This window comes from Biomphalaria glabrata, chromosome 2, assembly GCF_947242115.1.
Source record: "Biomphalaria glabrata chromosome 2, xgBioGlab47.1, whole genome shotgun sequence".
Lineage (NCBI taxonomy): Eukaryota > Metazoa > Mollusca > Gastropoda > Planorbidae > Biomphalaria > Biomphalaria glabrata.
Genome location: NC_074712.1, coordinates 51,613,276 through 51,619,772, shown reverse-complemented (window position 1 = coordinate 51,619,772; position 6,497 = coordinate 51,613,276).

Below are 6,497 nucleotides of genomic sequence, written 5' to 3'. Positions count from 1 at the left end.
GTTTTGTTTTTTCTTCTTCGCTTTAATTCACTTTGAAAAAAAAAGAGAAGACTGCTAGGAAGTAAGAAATAACATTTGGACATTTATAGAGATCTGTCCTTTCGTAAACTGTCCCAGTGCTGAAGCTGTTAGGTGCGAAATGACACTCAAATATACAAATCTCAACTAATAGACAGGTTTTCAACTTCTCTAACTGCCGGGGAGCCAGTGGCTACTTACAATGAGGAGAATGTAAAGTATTATATTATTTCATCTTGCACAACTCTGTACTGTAGTCGAGTTAGTCAACCGTGACACGTATTGCTCTACTTCCCTCCCTTTCCATTTTGTCCTCCCCGACCCCCCCCCCCCCCATTCAACTTTGGTGGCGCTGCGCCTATCACTAGACACTGCCTCGCAGAAACACTTCTGGTCAAGTCAACGCAAACAGAAAAAAAAAAAGTGTTCAATAGTGTACTACACACACGGACGACTTAGAGGCGCACGCATAGAAACTTACATAGATAGATAGAAACTTACATAAAAAGATAGATACATACATACATACAAACTTACATACATACATACAAACTTACATAGATACATACAAACTTACATAGATACATACAAACTTACATAGATACATATTTTTACATACCTAAATTTAAACGCTGATTGAACGTTATGGCTATAGCTAAATTTAGACAAGGGGACATAACATTTATAGTTTTGTTCGTGTTATAGGGAAGAAGTTTTTGTTTTAAGGGGAGAGACGATTGATCAAGCAGGGGGAAAATATGGACGACCAGGTAAAATATCTATATATCAATCTGTATATAAGGTAGGCAGTGTGCGTTCTGTAAGTCAGTGTGGTTTCCGGGCAGGTAGAGGCACATCGGACATGATTTTTGTTTTGTATCTAATGCAGGAAGCAGAAACTGGACTTGTACAGCTGCATTCATCAATTTCACCAAAGCATTCGCATTTACTTATATTACAAAGGCGTTTAACTCGGCTTGGATGTCCTCCAAGATTCATGACTATTCTGAAGCAGTTTGTACAAATGTTCCTTCTTCCCTAGTGCTATTAGAGCATGGAATGGGTTGCCTGAGCTAGCCAGAAAAACCAGTGACTTGGCAGAATTTAAGTACTTGATTAATATGCATGACTAAATGCATGACGCGTAGGACGTAATCATCTTCTTTTTTGAAGTAACGTCTGTATTGTATAAGATAAGATAAGTTAAGTTAAAACGCTCAAATCAGATAAAAACAGTGACTTATCAGCTCATTTCTCTATAGAGAATAGTTTTAAGCAAGGTTGCGTGGTTGCACCAACACTCTTTGCAATATTCTTTGGAGCAATGCTAAAATAAAAAGACCATCTAATTCCCTGATGCTATTAGAGCATGCAACAATTGCCTTAACGTGATAGTCCTTTCAAGAACGTGATAGTCCTTTCAAGAACGTGACAGTCATTTCAAGAACGTGACAGTCATTTCAAGAACGTGACAGTCCTTTCAAGAACGTGACAGTCATTTCAAGATCGTGACAGTCATTTCAAGAACGTGACAGTCCTTTCAAGAACGTGATAGTCATTTCAAGAACGTGACAGTCATTTCAAGAACGTGACAGTCCTTTCAAGAACGTGATAGTCATTTCAAAACCAATGTTGGCTTTAAATCCAAGTCTAGTAATCAAGCCAAATTTATATTTATTTATTTATTACTTTTAAAATTGTAACGGTCAAACTAGAGTTTTCCCATGTGGTCAAAGAACTAGTAATCCTTTTCTCATCGATATACATCAACTGTTAAATTTCTAGGAAAATCGTTAGAACCATCTATGCAGGTTCCTTGAGGCTCCACGAAGTACTGGCTTGAATAGCGATATTGTAAAAAAAAATGGACAATACTAGTCAAACTTTGGACCAATAAAATTATCTTATCTTAAGAATCGAGGGTTTCATACTCAGGAATACGCAATGTTATAGGTACATTACTTATTCCAAACGCTAAAACAAATTCGTACAAGTTCTCCTTCTTCCCTAGTGTCATTTGAGAGTGATATGGGTTGCCTGAATCAGCCAGGAAAACTAACGACTTAGCAGTGTTTAAGTCATTGACTAACATGCATGACTAGATTGACACATTAAGTGCGTAGGACGTTATTATCTTCTTTTTTTTTGTAACGTCTGTAATAAATAAGAAAAGATTCGAATCATTGCTTTAGTTTTATTACATATATATTATTATTTGATATCAAACCTTTAAAATTCTTGTAACGTAATGTGATGTTCAAATGTGACGTAAATCTGATGACGTACACAGCACACGTGTACTGCCATGTGCACAGACGTCAACGTCACAAGCTACAGTTAGTCGGGTTTGTTGCAGATTTAATTCTGTAATATCACTTATGGTGATGGGTTCATAGATATTCCTCGCTTAACCCTCAGTAACTGTGTCACTGTGACATATTTTGATAGTTGAATAGTAACGATGTCCACAACAACACATTTGTCTCATATTAAAATGTACCGAGAACCTAATCACCTGCTCTGAGTTATTAACAAAATATATGACTTTATATAGAGTTGAACTCAGGTATCTTCTTACCAAAGCTTCTATGACCTCACTATGTCTGTTTATCTATCTGGTACAATATTTATTTCTCCTGCACCCATTCTTGTATCAAGTTAAAATTGCTCACAACTATTTATTTTACCTAACAAAAAAATGAATCAATCAAAAAAAAAATCAGTTTATTAATTAATAGTAATTAGATAGTTTTGTTTGGAAAATAAATTCTACTTGTTGATATATGTGGCTGTATATGTAGAGTTATTCACCGTTAATATGTTTTGTACAATTATTCGTTGTCAATGACAATACATGAATCAATAAAAAAAATGTAACCAATTAGTTAATCACTAGTTGGTATTTAATTAATATTGTTTTATATAGAAATAGGGATTCGTTCCTGTCGTATTGAGATATATGGTAATCGTTTTGCGTTTCTTCGCCATAGGATTAGATTTTAAAATTGTTCGCCAATGTCAAGAAATGTCACTAAACCTTTCTAGCCATGCTACACCATAAGACTAGTTGTATTTGAAAAGAGCTACCCTACCTGAAATACACCCATTTAGATATATTGTCTTTGGTAAATGGTTCAGTAAGTAGCAAAAGGGAGGGAGGCTAATATATTTTGAGGGTGGGAAAGATGTACAAATGTGTTGGTTTTTTTTAAAGGGGGGGGGGCAGAAGATACATATCTCTCGTCATGGTTTAACTGTGTTGATTTTGTTTTTAGAATTGAATGTAACTTTAATTCATTGCTTGATAGATTTAAAATCAATGTTGGAATTGGAAACAGCACAAAATATAGTTCTACATCTTTGAATATTGTCCATGGTCATAAAGTTCTATGTCTTGAAAGAACTATTATTGAGAAGCCTATAGAAGTGTTACTAAAACATTACTGAGGCTCGACACTAGTTATTCACTAATACAGTAGTAGTTAATTACCACGCTAGTTATTCACTTTAACACTAGTGAGACTTAAGGCCATATCACATACACTTCCCCTTATCGTGGGCGTTGGCTGAAGATGGCTGCAGAACTGTTGTAACCCAAAATCCACGACACAGAAACAGCATATTTATTTCCGCATTCATATACTATATTAAGGCTTTAGCCCCCCCCCCCCCCAGACACACACACCAATAGTATAAGCAGTACACACAACATCACCTTAGGGGTGCAGTTAGTAAATGATAATAACACAGCTGATGATGTACAGTGAATAAAAAAAAAACGCATAACACTGTAGAGTACCATAATAGAATAATAAATCAACAAATAAACAATGCGTCACTGTACTGAGCCAATCAGGCGCTGGGACACAATGCAGGCAGGTAGAGAGTAAATGTGCGCTATTTACAGTAGCAAAGCTTAAAGAGGCGACACATAACGTTATTTATTGTATCACTTTCCTTGTACATCCATTTAGAATGTATTCTTTTCTTTTTGGTGAAACAAAAACAACATAAAATATAAATGTAACTGTCTGTGATTTTTCCAAACTAGCGAATTTTATATTTTGTATTAAAAATAAATATATGTGGTAAGATGCATGATAATAAAGTGGCTAATTGATGGAGGAGGTAAGCAGATGACCTTGAGTAGTGGAAGAGGTAAGCAGATGACCAGGAGTAATGAAGGAGGTAAGCAGAGGACCTCGAGAAATGGAGGAGGTAAGCAGAGGACATCGAGTAAAGGAGAAGGTATGCAGAGGACCTCGAGTAATGGAGGAGGTAAGCGAATGACCTTGAGTAATGGAAGAGGTAAGCAGAGGACCTCGAGTAATGGAAGAGGTAAGCAGAGGACCTGGAGTAATGGAAGAGGTAAGCTAATGACCTGAAGTAATGGAGGAGGTAAGCAGCTGACCTCGAGTAATGGAGCAGGTAAGCAGAGGACCTGAGTAATGGAGGAAACTCAAGTTCGTTTTGAGAGTGAGAGAAGTCCCTGCACCACTTCTTTATAAGCAAACATAATATTAAGACTAAGGCTAAGACTAAGTCTGCTTTATTGATCTTTCTGGAACTTTGTCGTGATTACAAGAACTCTTTTTCTAAAAATAAAACAACAAAAATAAAAACATTCACATAAATAGAACAGACAAAGACATTAAGAGTTCATCAAGTGACTACCCGCAGACGTCTTGATCTTTTCACTTTTCCTCAGTCAATGAGTAGCGCAAATATAGTCTGACCAAGTAAGGAACGAACGAGTATTTGTGCCGCTCTGTTCTAGTCTTGATTGACAGAAGTCGCCCACTTCGCTACGGCGTGACGTAGTTATGATGGAGCGGGTAACTGTTGACTTACAAGATTTATCCGACTTTACGAAGACATTTTTGTTCAAATGTTCATGTCAATGTGGGCATTAGGCGTGTAGTTTTTTTTAATGCTCTTTTTATTATGTTGTGAAACCGGCGCAACAGTTTAGGTGAAACGTTGCCTTGCCAACAAATTATTCCATGAGAAAGCAAATAGTTTTCATTGTCGCACAGTAAAAATTAGCCAAGATCTTCTTATGTAGTTTAAAGTTGTTAAATTTTGTAAAGAAAACATAACCATTGTGCGATTTTCTTTGCCAGAGTTTCAAGATGGTCTTCCAACGAAAGCTTGTTGTCAACAATAACACTCATACAGAGTTCACCCATTGTGTCAGTATATTGTTTATCTGCAGTTCATCTATCAGTTGGAGCTGCGGTGGCTTCCAAGCCTGGTTTCCCGGGTTCGAATCCTGGTGAGACTGGAATATTTAATTCGGGATTTGGGCGCCTCGAGTACACCTAGCTCTACTGGCTACCTGACATTAGAGGGGGAAAAGTGAAGGCGTTTGGTCTTTGTGCTGGCCACATGATACCCTCGTTAACCGTAGGCTAAAGAAACAGATGACCTTTACATCATCTGCCCTATAGACCACAAGGTCTGAAAGGGGAACTTAACTTTAATGTATCAATTGTTTGTTCCTTCTGAAATCTAGTAGGAGTTCTTAAATTTGTGTGACATTCAGTTCTAAAAAGTATGTAAAGTCTTCTTTGGACTTCAATAAATATTACCGAGTCCTAGAGTCTTCTTATGTCATTACTCTAAAGAGTGTACATTAGTTGGGTACATGTCGTCGAACTGTCAGTCACATGACATCCTCCTTTATTGTGGATTACTGAACTTTTTAAACTAAACATTGTTCCTCTTTTGCTAGAAGTTATCTGGACACAAAGTGTTTTTTTTTCGTGATCTAATTTTGAAAGAGGGAGGGGACTACAATGTGGTACCTGGCCTCACACAGCCATTCATTACATTATACAAAGCTTCCATCAACTCTGTCTGTCTGTCTGTCCGTCTGTCTGTTTTGGGTAGATTCTTTTACACGTTTTGTCTCCCACTTTCCATTCGCTGTCAGGTTGAAATTCAAAGAAAGCTATAACTGTATGGCCAATACCTTCTAGTACTTCGGGCCTGTTTGGAATGAAAATACATCGCACCACTAATTAAAAGCAAAGTCTCGAAACATAAAAATATATTTAAAAAAAAATAAATACTAAAATATGTGCAGTCATTTTGGGTGTCCACAATATAAAAGATGGGATTGTGCAAAATACTATTCGGACTTCTTTAAGAGGTTCGTGCTAGGAAATAATGATTTTAAATTCTGAATGATTTCTATTAATTCACACACAAGTCAAATAAACAGTTTTTTGTCAATTTTTTTTTTTTTTTAAAGAATCACGCATATTAAGTCGGTTTCAATAATAGAGGAGACAGACGGACAGACAAATGACATAAAAAATAATGGGCTTTCTTCCGTTTAAGAAGCTAAAACAAATGAGATAAAGCCAGATTGTCATCTGTGACTGAAAGCAAGAAATTTACTCGAGCAGAACAAAAACTATCACGTGTACAACGAATCAATAAAGAACATATAAGTCACAATCAATTTTATATAG